The following is a 14750-nucleotide window of genomic DNA, read 5'->3' as shown; positions in this document are numbered from 1 at the left end:
GGGTTTGTGTTCAAATAACAAAATCCAGCCTATAAATTTGCTTTTATCCCTTAAGAAGATATAACTGGATCTCCTTTCCAATCAGTAGATACTGGTTTATGTTTTCCTAATTTCTTAATTGACACATATATACATATAAACATTTGTAACTTTATCTGAAATAGCTATCATAAAATGTGTGTTTTAGTGAAATCTGTTTTTTCTTTTTCTTTTTAAATTTTTATTTATTTATTTGATATAGGGTCTCACTATGCAGCTTGCTCTTTTAGTGATCCTCCTGTCTCAGCCTCCGCAGCACTGGGGTTATAGGTGTGCGCCACTATGCCCAGAATGGCACGTGGTACCAGGCAGGTGCTTAGACCGCTGAGCTATCTCCCCAATCCTGAAGTCTGTTTTTTCTTTTGTATCTGCTTCTTGATTGTCTGACTTTGTTGCCCTCCTCAATATATGTATATGTTATGTATATCTTTTTCCGTGGGCTCATAAATTTATAAATAAATATTTTATCGTTTATATTGCTGAAATGTGTATTATTCATGCTTAATAGGTTTTGGGTTCTCCTGTTCAATAACATCTTGTAAAAATGCCCCTCACTGAAGTCATATAGGAAAACTCTAATAATTTTTTTTTTGGTACCAAACTCAGGACCTTGCACCTGCCAGGCGCTTATGCCACTGAGCTATCTCTCTGGCTCTCTAATCTATTCCATTATTAATCACTGCATTATATTCCAGAGTGTGGAGCTCTGTAATTTAGGTAAGTTTTCCTGCTCATACTCAATTTATTTTTAGACTTTTGAGGGGGGCACTGTAAAAAATGCTTGTATATATTGTATTACATATGTCCTGGTATTTTTACTTATATGGATTCCCCGTAGTGCCATTACTGGGCTAAATAAAAGTATGCATTTTAAACTTTAATGCTTGAGACAAAATTGCTTCCCAGAGGGCTTGTACAAATTTGCACTCTATAGCAAAGTGTGAAAGTTCCCCTTCAGAGGAGATTCTTAATCACAAGCTGCTGGAGGTAGATGTGGACCAGATTTATCCAGATATCTGCTGAACTGCACCCTCTGCCCCATAAAGCACTAAAGCAAAAATCAGAAAAATGGAGGATAATGGAAAAGCCCAAAATAGTAACCTATCCTTAAACCAAAAATTTTAAATTGCTTTAATCACAATATTGCCATGAATTGTTTAATAGGAACCTATTTTCTTTCTTGTGTCATAAACCCTAACTCCTCAAACTAAGCCTGTGCTTGTACCAATCCTTGGGTTTCCTTGAAGGATCTTCTTGTCCCTGAATCCCAGGACTTACAAACTGAGAAAAGAGTGGGTGGAAACACTGCAAGCTTAAATGTCATGGAGTTCTGACCAACTAGATCAAATTTATTACCATGGAGAGGGGTTTTAGAAGAGTTATTTTCTTAGAGCAACAAGCACTTTGATGATGAAAATCTCACTAGAAACTCTAAGAAGGTGGCACCAGAATTTCCTGGACTTGTCCTGTAGGCTCACCTGTCCTCACTCCCAGGAAGGAAAGCCCATCTCTGTTCACAGGTGGCAGGTCCTGACATAGTGGACAGGATCAAACAATGGCCACTGTCTCATTTTAACTCCACTGACATGATGCCCTTTGACACCAGGAAGAACCAGTTTGAATTTGGACTTAGGGAAACACTGTTCAGCGGCAGTTCTCTGTGGAGTCATATCTTCCTGGAAGCCACTGACTCAGAGTTATCCCCTCTCTCTGATGGCTCTGTGTGAGTCCGATGTTGTATGGAACTCTCATGGAAGGCTGGAGAGATCTCATTTCCTTCTGAACATCAATTCTTCCTGAAGAGTAAAGTCTGGAAAAAAAGCCAGCCAAGGAGCCCTGTTTCCTTAAGCAGCCAGGTGACAGACCCCTGAGAAACAGTAGCCTGACTACTGCACTCCACACCACCTCTACTTTCTCCTTTACCATCTTGCTTAAGAATCACACACCACCTAGCCTCAGTCCCTCCAGTTTTCCCCACCCACCCTCCCATGCACTCACCACCATCCCCAGCTTCTTTGTCTCTGGGCATGAATCTACCCATACAGCACCCATATCCTTATCTGTTCTCCATCCAGAACAAATTGCAGATGTGTCCCCACCGGGCTTACATTCAGTGCTGCACAGACAGGAAAACCACACTCAGACCCAGCCGCCAGAACACAGCACAGGCTTTCTTTCCAAGTGATGTGGACAGCATGGGAGGGTGTGTGCAGAGGCAAACCCCTCTGTCAGAGCCAGTTTTGCCACCAGTAACAACACATCTGGCTGACGCACCTCAGGCACTTCATTGAGTTTCCCTTCACTTTGGTAAGTGATGGAGCAGGGCAACATGTGAGGATTTTTTTCCCCCCCTGCGGAACCAAGGATTGAACTCAGGTCCTTGCGCTTGCCAGGGAAGCACTTACTCCCCTGAGCCATCTCCCAGGCTCCTGGAATTTTTGCTGTTATCACATTTCCTTGTCTCTAAGAAGCCATCAATATGAGGTGGCAGTCCACTTAATAAGAGCTTGTCAATAGAAAAGACTTATACACTGTCACATTAAATTTATACATCAAGTGTAAGATCCTGACCGTTTCAATAATGCAGAAATATGGAAACAGGTGCTTGATTCCAACAGCCTCTAACCCAATCTCACTGCTTCCACCTGGGAACAAATGGGAGGCGCCTCCCTTCTCTCACACTCATGTTAGTTGTCCCCTCTCAGGGTATGGATCACCTTTCTGCCTATGTTCTAATGGCTTACACTTATGTGCCACCCACTTTTGACAAAACATTTCTCTGGGTCAGAGTTTACAACCAGCAAATTAAAAAAGCAAACTCTCAGGCATATTTCACCTGTCAGATTTAGCAAAGCAGTTTCCTGAAAACTAACATAAGGCCCTTCGGTGGCCTCAGGAGTGTGCTTCCTGCACTCAGAAAGTGTTCTTCGGTAGTGCATCAAGCTCCTCAGACAGGGCAACACAATCCCTGCACTGCTGAAGACAGCCCCATGGAGCAGCCACCCGTGGCCAGGGTGTAAGGTCATCTCCATGCCTAAGGAGAAGCATGGCTGGGCATCCTGTTTTGGAATTCAGTAGTACATTTAAAAAATTACTGGATGCAGACCAAAATTAGAGAAAAAGGAGGGCTACAAGGAAAGCCAACATTTTGGCCCTAGTCTTCTAAGGTCAATTAAGACTCAGGACATACGAGAACTTGTACTGTAACGTCATGTACCTCGGTAGTGTCCCAAATTTTCTGATCAAGAAGATTATGGGGCCAAAGAGGAAAGAGATTGATGACGTAGAGTGTGCCTAAGGAGAGTCACATGGGGAGAAGACACTCTCTCAAGCTTTCACAGAGAGCACATTGGCCAAGCAATGGCCGTGACTCATCCACATGGCTGCACTGACAAAGGTTCTACAATCTGAGGTACAGGATCTCAGGATAAATCCTGAGGGCATTTCACTGACCTTCTCAGACCAAAAAGCTACAACTCTTGTTGCATAGGTCCTGCTTTACCTTGGTCTTAACCATCCAGTAGAAAAGTATGAAGATGAAATATAGGAAATAAATCCATGCTGTTAAGTTGAGCTGTGGGGGACTCAGGTCAATAATTTCTGACATTGCCAGTTAAACAGAAGACCCAATGCTATTATGGGCTACTGGACTCTTTTAGGATATTTTTCTGAGTTTACACACCTATAATATTCAATAACGGAACTTAGAAAAAATGGGGTGTGCCTATGAATGTCCATTTTGTATCTGTGTATTCAAAGTGGTTGGGATAGATATATAGTTGCATTCTCTTAATGAATAGAATGATTTGTTCTAATGGTGTTTGTAAATAGGATCACAAGTCCACATCTTGTACAGCAATTAACCACTAAGAAGAATATATGCAGTGTATTATTTGTTGAAACTGTACTTCTGATTGGACTTGAAACTGTCTCATTGCTATCTGTTTATCAATAAAACTTTGAAAAAAAATTACTGGATTTTATTTTTTTATGGATAATTTAAGCTTTCAGAAAAATCAATTAGAAAATTATTAAGGGGGCATGCCTCCTTCTATCCCTCACGCCCCCTTCTCTGTCCACTCTGGTTTCCTCTATTATTAACCTCTTACCCTGTTATGTCATATTTGTTAAGGTTGACCTATCAATATCAATGCTTTATTACTAAAGTCCCTGGTTTATATGAGGGCTTACTTGTCACACTGCTCAGTTCTATGGGTTGTGACAGATCTATAATGTCAGGTGTCTACCATCACAGTATCACACAGAATTAATGTGCTTGCTCCAAAAATCACAAATATCACCTATTCACCCCTATCAACTGCCCTCTTCATCTCAAACTGTCTGGCATCCCCATCTTTCTGAATCTATACCTTTGCATTACAACTTAGTAATCTTCCTATCTCTTCATGGGTCAACAGGTCATGACTTTTCGTTGCTGACCGATACTGCACTGAAAGGGTATGTTATGGCTACTTCCAGTTTCTGGCAATTATTTTTCTTTATTTTTTATGTATTTGGTACAGGGTCTCACTATGCAGCTTGAATTCGTAGTGATCCTCCTGTTTTCAGCCTCCCCAGTGCTGGGATTACAGGCGAGTGCCACCACACCAGGTCTTGGTGGCTGGCTCAGTGTTCCCAGGGGGAGAGCTTGTGAGGCATGTGATGCCGGGGACTGAATCCCAGTCCCTGTGCTTGCCTAAGCAGGTACTTAGTATGCTGAGCTATCTCGCTGGCCCTAGTTTCTGGCAATTATGCGGAAAGCAGTTCTAAATATGTGCAGCTTTTTGTATGGACATAGTGTTCAACTCATTTTGGATAAATAACAAGAAGTATGATAGCTGGATCTTATGTTAAGACTATGTTTAGTCTTGTATGAAACTGCCAGGCTATCTTCCAAAATGACTACCATTTTGAATTTGTACCCACAGTCTATGAGCATTCCTGTTGCTTGCACTGTTGATATTCTAGATTTTAACTGTTTTAATAAGAGCATAACAGTATCTCATTATCTTAATTTACATTTCTAGGATAAGTGAATATTGAGCACCTTATATAATTATTTAACAAATGTATATTACTTTGGAAAAGTGTCTCTTCAGATCTTTCCCCCACTTTTTAATTAGGCTATTCATTTCCTTATGGACACCAGTCCTTTATTAGATCTGTGTTTTACAAGTTTTTTTTTCCCTAGGTTATTTTTTTTTTCTTTTTTCTTTCACCATTTTAACCTTTGGAAAATGGCTACTGTACCACAGCAGACAGACTTGTGCTGTCTTTGGCCACCAGTATTTCCTGGGTAACCCCACTTGCCAGGATACACTTCTGGACTTTGCTGTGATCAGTGCATCATCTGAATCCAAGTCACTAACAAGAAACACTGATGTGTAACTCAAATTAAAATCTGCCATTAGACTGGGCATGGTGGCACATGCCTGTAAACTCAGCATTTGGGAGGCTGAAAATAGGAGGATCACTACAAGTTTGATCTGTGTATGAGACCCTGAAGACCCTATACTAGATACATTTAAGAAAAGAATTTAAAAAAATCTGCCATTGCCACTTTTGAAGTGTGCCAGGAAGTGTGTAACCACTGTTGAGCATGTACAACCTTTCAATATGTTCAATTATTATTGCTACATTTTTTATCATCTTAGTGCATTTATTCAACAAATCCTAGAGCCCTTGGAGGCACTGGGTACTGGTTGCAGCTCCTTCCTTGAACAGTAGTTACACTTTTCTCTCAACTCCTGAATAGAGCCAGAAATGACTCAGCCTAGACCTTTGGGGACCTTGTTAACTTCAGGGTATAAGATTTTCTCTTTCATCTTCACCTTGTCCCTCAGGGTCTGGTAGCTGTTGAAGTTTTACCCCACTGTACCTCTCTCCAATCTCAGGGTACCTAGCATAAAGAGACTTGGAAGCATCCCAGCCCTAGCTGATGTACCTTCCATAGGAGGGGCCACTGGGAGAGCCATTGGAGAGTGAGATTCATCCTGGCTCCCAACAGTTGAATTGGAAGAGGGGATATTAACACAATAGTCTGTGATGCATGCCAAAGAATTCTGTAGGTAGTAAATGCAGTCAGTATTGTAGCAGCCTTGTTCTGTAGCTTTACCTCTCCAACACGCACATCAATTTCACTACTAGCAAAAGCAGACAGGGATGGATTACAGCCTTGTGTTCCACAGTGTGGTCCCTGGGCTGCAGCATCACCAGGGAATTTTTTAGAAATGCAGATTCTCTAGCCCCAGGCCCAGTGAGCCAGAAATCTTGTATGAAAAAGATCCATAGGGCATCTGTAGGACATCACAGTTTGACAAGCACTAGGATATGTGACCTTTAAATCCCTTTTCAGTTCTAAGCATTGATGATCTAAAGCACTGATTATGAACCCATCAAGAAGAGGCTGCTCAGTGGTACCTGGGAAGGTTCTGACTCACTGGGCCCTGAGCAAGCCCGAGGCTGCCTCCATAACCCAGCTTCAGTGCCAGGCATCAGGCATGGCAGGCAGCCACTGGCTGCTGCTCAGTGTGACCCTCCTGGAGAGTCGTGCTGCCCTCCTGCCAGGGAAATAACTTGCATTGTCACGACAGAGCATGACCCTGAGATGGAGGCTGGGGGTGGTGGCTCTGTGCAGAGAGCTTTGCTCATCTATGTGGGCCTCACTCTGAGGCCTGAACAATTCATCCCATAGCCAGGCCCAGCTTCTCTGCACTTGCCCCTGCCCCTAACCCCTTTAGGTCACCGAGAAGCCAGAGCAGAAGAAGGAAGGGAATTAACCAGAAAGATTCATGGCACATCTGAGGCTGTGAACATGAGGAGGAGGCATCTGCTAAGATCTGTCCCTCTAACTACAAGAAAGCTTCAGACATCAGACTTCTAGGTTTCTTGGAGTGATCAATTATCTGACTGAGACATGGAACAAGAGCATCTAGCAAGGTGGTTCTAGGCCCAGACTTCCCTCTTTTAAGTGATCTTCTCTTCTCCCCTCTGGATGTCAAGGCCACTCCTGTACAATGAACCCGAATTAATTCAAATAGTTAAGCCCCTAGGACAGACCTGAAAATGACTGGGTTCTGGGAACAACTGAAAAAGTTATGAAGCTGACAGTTCAAATACTTTTCTAAAGAACTTTCTGGTTTGAATAGTCTATTTTAAGCATAGGCTTTGGAGTCAGACTTGAGGTGCAGATCTCAGCTTTGTAATATATCAGTCGGATTCAAGCAACTCAGATCCTAGTTTTCCATCTAGAAAATGGGCTAACAGTTCCTTCTTCATGAGTGTGCTTTGAGGATCAGAAAGGAAGTGCAAAGCACCTCCCAGGACTCAGTGAAGTCGCTTCGGGAACACTGACCTGGTGCCCTGTGTGAGCTACAAACTTTAAAGCAGAAGAGTCCTAAGCCATATATGGGCCCTGGGCACCTGATAGGGACCTCATACAGCTGCGTATGACATATGTGTAAAGTACACACTGCACACAAAGATCTAGTATGAATTTTAAAACACAAGCTATCACTAGTAATTTTTTATATTTGATTACATATCAAAATGATAATATTCTGGATATGCTAGCAAAATTGAAATCAATTTATTGGTTTCTTTTTACTTTTTAAATGTGGCACTAGAAGATATGAAATTGCATACATGGCTTCAGTTGTATTTTCATCAGACAAGGCTGGTCCAGTAATGAAGCAGAGTGTGTCTACTGTCCTTGTGTTTTATGAGTGTACAGATTATTGGAAGGTTATATTCTCACTTGAATCATACCCAAAGGGAGCCTCCTGGGAGGGCGGGGGAGGAACTGGCAGGAAGGAGAAAGGAAGATGACATGCTAACTACAGTTCATGATAGTAATATATAGTGGATACTTGAATATGGCCAAAAGTCAATTTTAAGTGTTCTCACCACAAAACAAGTACGTTAAATAGTACACGTTACACAGCCATTCTGCAATATATGCAAGTTTCAAAATGTCATATCTATATCATAAATATATATATAGTATCTGTGAAGTAAAAACAAGGAAGAGGAAAAGTAGGAGGTCCTGGGGGCTTGTGGAAAGTGTGAAGGAGGAGATCATGGGTAGGGAGAGGGCCATCTCTATGGGTTGTACACAATTTGATACTGGTCTATGAGTCTCCCATCATGTCTTGCACAGGGTGGGCACCTGGTGACTGATTCTTTGTAGGGGATGGGGCTGGTGGGCCAAAGGGAGACACAGGAACAACACAGAGGGAGGTAAACACAGACAGATTGTGGGGAAAGAGCTTGGCCCAATGAACTAGGTGGCTTGTGAGCCTGAGAACCAACAGGAGAGAGGTTGGCTAGACTAGTAGCAGCTTAGCATGGTGAGGCCACCTTTGATCTTTCCTCCCTGTTGAGGGCTCATGTTCTTATGGGCAGACCTTCCTGTGCACAGTGTGACTGGAATGAGACTGGCATTTACACCACAGGAGACTGTGATGTACACACATCAGCAGACCTAAACACTTAGTTCCACAAATGCCTTTATCTCTCATCCATCCAAACATTTTCTGAGTCCCTGGCTGGTCCCCTATTCCATACCAGCTATGAAGGCTACAGAGCTAATTGAGATATCACCCTGTATCATCACTGATCAGACTGGGCAAACCACAGCCTGCAGGCCAAGTTCAGCCCCACTGCCCACTTTGGGAAAGTGTCTTATTGGAACACAGCCATACCCAATCCTTAAGTATTACCTGCCTGCTTCTGTAGTACAGTGGCAAACTGCCTACAGTGGCAGGCTATGGCCCACAAAACTGAAAACATTCGCGACCTAACCCTTTGCAGAAAATGTCTGTTGACTCCTACCTCAGAGTAAAATGCGTAGAAGAAAGAAAGGACATATGATGAGATTACTTCCACAGAGGGATGATGAAGTCAGGAAGACACCAGGGAGGAGGAAGGGAGCAAGGTTCCAAGGACACTATGAAGTGGGTACCCTGAGTAGCGTCCTTGAGGACCATGAGGGACTAAGACAGTAAAGGGAACTTCCAAGAAGAAACAACTGCACACGTGAACACACAGAGAAAAATGGAGAATTCTAGAAGTTGGTTTTGGACAAATACCAACCTCAAGCAGGCCTTGTGTACAGCCCAGAAATCCTAACCTGCCCCCGACTCTCCTTTTCTGGAAGTCTACTTACACCTTCTCCTTTCTTCTCACACTCCAACACCTCTGTTCATTCTCAGATGATGCTCTTCTTCTTTCCCTAGGGAATCGAGGCAATCACAAGCAAAATCCCACATGCTCCCCACTCACAGCAGCCCTCCATCTGTGAATGAATCATCTGCATTCTCATCCAGGACCATCCTTTGCTTGGGGATCAGGTCTCATCCATGCTCCCAGGCTTGGGGACACAGTTCTCTCACTTGTCCTCCTTTGCTCCTGCATCACCCATTTCTCCTCCATCAGCCTAGTGAATCCCTCCCCTGTCAACACATTTTGCTCCAGCACACAGAAATCTACCTTTTCTACTATTTTCCTCTTCCTTCACAGGCCACCTCTCCATTTCTCCTCAACTTCCAAATGTTCATTTGTTTTCCACCCTTCCCCCAGCAAAGTCTCCAAATGTATCCACGTTAGCCATTAAAACTTCCTGGGGTAATGGAACTGCTCTAGAGCTGTGCTGCCCAATATGGTAGCCCTTGACCATATGTGGTTATGGAACACCTGAAATGTGACCATGGAACCAGTTAAATATTATTTTATTTCAAATTTAAAGAGCCACACATGGCTGGTGGTTATTTTAGTAGACAGTACAGGGATACATGCTGATGACTCTCAAATATGCACATCTTTCCTGTCCTATATGTTAATGCACTTTACTCCAGGCCTGTGGATCCAACTGCACCCTGGACATCTCCATGAAGATGTGTAACTGCCCCTACACAGGCTTTCCTACCTCACTAAATGACAATGCCCTTCCAGTTGCTCAGCCAGTGGGCCTTGGCATCATCCCTGACTGCTCCCTTCATGCCCACATCCAGTCTGTTACAGATCTGTCAACTCTACCCTCAGAATACGTCCCAAAGCTGATTGTTTCTCACCACCCACTCATCCAGTCCAGGCCCTATTATTACTCAGCTGGATGGTTGCACCAGACTCCTAGTCAGCCCTCATTTCTACTTTCACTCATCTTCCACATAGCACAAGTTCCTTGAAAACCAAAGTCAGGTAAGTCATTAAACTGCTTTCCACTGTTGGTGGCGTCTGCTGGCCAGTGTGATGATATCAAGGTTCTGGGCCCTTCCCTGCCACATCTCCCATCACTCTCCTTCTGCTCCCCTCCCTGGCCACACTGATCCCACTGTCCATACACACACTGAGCACACTCCCTCTCCTGGTTCCTTCCCTACCTAGAATGGTCTTCTTTAAGGAGTCCATGGCTTGTATCTTATCATCTTTTCAGCTCTCTGCTCCAATGTGACCTTAATAACAAATATTTATGAGGTCAAAAAATATTTTCTGAGTGAAGAATGGGCATAGAAGAGTAGTGGAAAGTGGAGAGGTAGATGGCTCATGGAAGAGACCAAGGGCCCAATCCTAAGGGTTTGCATGTGGATGGACAATCACGGAAGGTCACCCAGTGCCCTCCAGCCCAGGTGGCTTCCCTTGGCACTGTTAATGTTCCTGAACCTCATTACTGTGCAGGAGGATGAAGGCAGAATGCTCACCTGCTTCTAGGTGGAAAAACTGCTCTTCACTATTGGCAGGGCTCAAGTGGTTCCCAAGTGGCTCCAGCCCCATAGAAGGTGCCCTAACACACTGCAGTCTGATCCCAAGCCCTGCTTCTGCCTACAATCTATGTGTGTGGAGGGTCAGGGCTCATAAGTGACCAGTCCTCAGGGTGTCTGTCCCCTTGCTTCCTGCAAAGGGGAGCAGATCTCAGCCTGGAGCCCCTAGAAGCAGCAAGATTTAATCTTTTTTTTTTTTTTTTTTTTTTTTTTTTTGTGGAACCGGGAATTGAACTCAGGCCCTCGTGCTTGCCAGGCAAGCGCTTATTCTACTGAGCCATCTCCCCAGCCCCAGGATTTATTTTTTCTAGGTCCTGGAGAGACATTTTTCACTAGTGGGGTCAGGGCATTTTTGTACCAGAAGAGGCCTTGGTCATATCCAGGGGCTGCCCTGACCACTGCACTGTATGGCAAAAGACACCAAGATCCAGAGCCAGGAGGTAATGCCTACAAGTTGCTATAGGGTTCATGCCTGAGCCAGGAGTGAACCTGGGTCCTGTCTCTTTCACCATGATGCTGCCTTCAACACAGTGTTCCCCAGATGTGTTTCTCTTAGCAAATATCAGATGAGCCCCATTGTTTGGTTTCATCCAATTGCTGGTTCCTGAGTCCTAGCCTGCACTGTAACATTATAGAAACAGCCTAGGCCAGCAGTTCCTCCTTCAAGTCTTAACCTCTGTGCCTGTAAATAAGGTTCTGATCCTGATCCTTATTCAGAAGATGGAAATTAAAGGACTACTGTAGTTGTTGTGGTAACCCTGAAGCCCTTTTGCACCAGATACTTCAGCTGCTTGACCTCCCTCAGTGATGGTTGCTAAGTTTCAGCTCTGTTGCTGACCAACCATGTGATTCTGGGAAAGTCACTAATCCACTCACCCATCGACCCATCCACCCATCCACCCACCCACCCACCCACCCACCCATCCATCCATCCACCCACCCACCCATCCACCCATCCATCCACCCATCCATCCATTTATCATATACTAACATCCAAAACAAATTGTGCCACCTTACACTACTATATATAAACTAAGGCTATTAAAAGAAAAATAAAAGCTCAAAACCACTGTTTTAGTTAGAAATAGAAAATACAGAAAAAATTCAAAGTAAGCTTTGGACATACATTATACTGCCTTGGTGATTAGTAAAAACTACTAAAAAAAATCCTAAACTGATATAGCTATGACAGCTGGACATAACATTTGATTACGGGCTTCTGAGTCTTTTCTATGCCCTGCCCTCAGTTACCTCTGCTATACTGTAAATTAATGGGGTTGAACTTAATGATCCAAAATCCATTTTAAGACCCCGATTCGGTGATCCTGTCTTTGTCTGTTTCCTTCCCTTCTCTGAGCAGCAAAATGACTCACACACAGATATAGCTAAGCTGTATCTTTCAAGCACTGACTGAGTGGCTACCACAGGCAGGGCATGGTGCCAAGGTCTTGGAGATGAGCCGGGAAGACCTGACAAAGCTTGTCCTCAAGGCCTTTTCAAGGGCAAGTGAAGTGAAGTCAGAAGCTAAGAGGGCATCGAAGTGCTTTGGGTACCCAGAGCACAGTGAAGAAATTGTTTCACAGCACTGTGAAGGAAGGGGAGGGTTTTTCAGTTCTGAAAGCAATCTATGCACACATTGATAACAATAAATGGTTTCAGAGGCCCAGAAAACAAGGGAAAGCAAAAATCATCCTCTCAGTCTCCCCTACCTCTAGTCCTAGAGTTCCCACACAGGCAACCCACTTTAACACCTTGTCTTGCCTCCTGCCCCTCTAGGATGGATGCAGGATGCAGTTTCCAGCACCCACACCCCTCTCTGGCTCTCTGTATTTCTCTGGGGGGGGGGAGGCAGGATGGTGGAGTTTACATGTAAGTTCAGGGTGCCAACCCCATTGCTATTTTCTAGCTGCATGACACTGAACATTTTCCCACCCCTCAGTGTTCTTATCTGGAAAATGGGTATAACACAGCACCTGACCTATAGCATTGTCATGAATTCACTAACCTGCTAACGGCTTAGAATAATGACTAGGACATAGTGCGCATGTAGTGAAGCTTAACTATTATATCGTCAATAACCTTCTCAACATTACAGCTTTGATGAGCTGTACCAATACTTTTCTATGTGTCAAGGTTTAATTTAGACTCCATACTGAACCTCTATGGAGTTTGCACACTTTGCAAAACTACTCATAAATTGAGCCCAAAGATTGAAGACCACTAAACAGCACTAAGATCATATTCAATTCAGAATCATGCAGTGATTAAATCATGACAGAAATATAGGTATTATTGCACTCTGCCCACATTATTATTAGAAGCAGGAAGTTACTCCATCACATTGCTTAAAATCATGCTGCTTTAATTTTCTTCATATTTGGCTCATAATTTCTTATACAAGTTCTTCTTCCTCTGAGATTTCTCACTGCTTTCTTCTTACAGAAAGGTAAGATCATCACGATCCTTAATTTTCCTGCTAAGTGATCCTTTTCAGAAATATTATGCCCAGTGGTCCTCCTGGCCTGGTTCTGTTTTTTCTCAGCTCCCGTATGTCTCTTTTTGTTGGATTCTTCCTCAACATTGCCTTGCTGGAGTATATCAAGTAGGTTTTTTTTCCCAGGAAATTTTACGGGAAGGAAATTTTCTGAGTCTTTGTGTAACTGAAAGTGATTTTATTTTGCATATTGCTTTTTCTCCTTCTCCTTTAACATTGTGGCTTCCGCTGCCCTTTAATAAAAATGTTAATAAATGACTATCACATCTAGTAGACACTTCTAATCCTACTTATTTTTGAAGAATTTGATATTATTGATAACCTTGTAGTTCTCGAAACTTTCTTTTTTCTCCCTGGCTCTCGGAAAATCACACATCCTGTTCTTTTTCTCCCTCTCCTTTTCTTTCCATGGAGCTTTCACCTTCTCTTCACAACCAGTTGATACTGATAGTCTTTAATGTCCTATCTCTGCCCACTGATGATCTTTCTCTACATGGGTTTTCTGAAATAGCTTGTCTACCACCATGGTTTCAGTCACCATCTACCTGCTGAAAAAGCATACTAACTAAATGTCACATCAAAATTATGCAATTAGTCTGTCCAGCTCTTAATTTACTAGCTTACCTCCACCCAAGACCTGTTTTCACCTCTGTGGTTGTTTTGGTTCATGAAGTTACCGACCACGCAAATACTCCTATTTAAGAACTGTGGCTCATCCACCTCCTTTGTCTCTTTCATATCCCCTAACCAGTTGCCATATCCTTTCAAATCTTTATCAGAAATGCCTTTGGGACTTCATAATCTTCTCTATTCTCACTGCTCCCTTAATCTGGATCCCATTATTTCTCATTGGAAAACTGAAATAGCCTCCTAACTGGCCCCTCTGTATCTAGCATCTCCTGTCCATCTGTCCCTTGTTCAGGCTCTCTTCCAAAACATTACACGTGAACATATCTTTTTTCCACTTAAAGATCAAGCTGGCTCCCTACTGCTCACAAGATCAATACAACACTTTGAGATATTGTTCTTCCCACTTACAATTCCAACTCCTTCCCTCACCTCCAACCTCCTTCTACAACTTTAGCCAGACTTCTGAGAAGGAAAACACTTTTTCACCGAGTACATTATGGCTTCAAAATTTTTTTTTTATTTTGAGACAGGAACCCACTAAACTGCCCAAAGTGGCCTCAAACTAGTGATTTTCCTGCCTCAGCTACCTAAGTAGCTAGGATTACAGGCATACACCACTTATATGCCGAGAAAACACTATGATTTTTGTATTTACTGTTTCATTCCTTACTTCTCCAGGGCTGACTGCTCACTGACATCATCTCAAATGTAAGCCAAAGGCCTCATGTGTTTGGAAGGTGACTAGATCATGGGGTGCTACATGTATCCATGGATTCATCCATTGATGAGTTCAGTAGCCGAAGTGTGCTGTCAGCAGCTGGGGCTTGCTT

Source organism: Octodon degus, unplaced genomic scaffold, assembly GCF_000260255.1.
Source record: "Octodon degus isolate 3935 unplaced genomic scaffold, OctDeg1.0 scaffold00026, whole genome shotgun sequence".
Lineage (NCBI taxonomy): Eukaryota > Metazoa > Chordata > Mammalia > Rodentia > Octodontidae > Octodon > Octodon degus.
Note: the sequence above shows the minus strand (reverse complement) of the source record.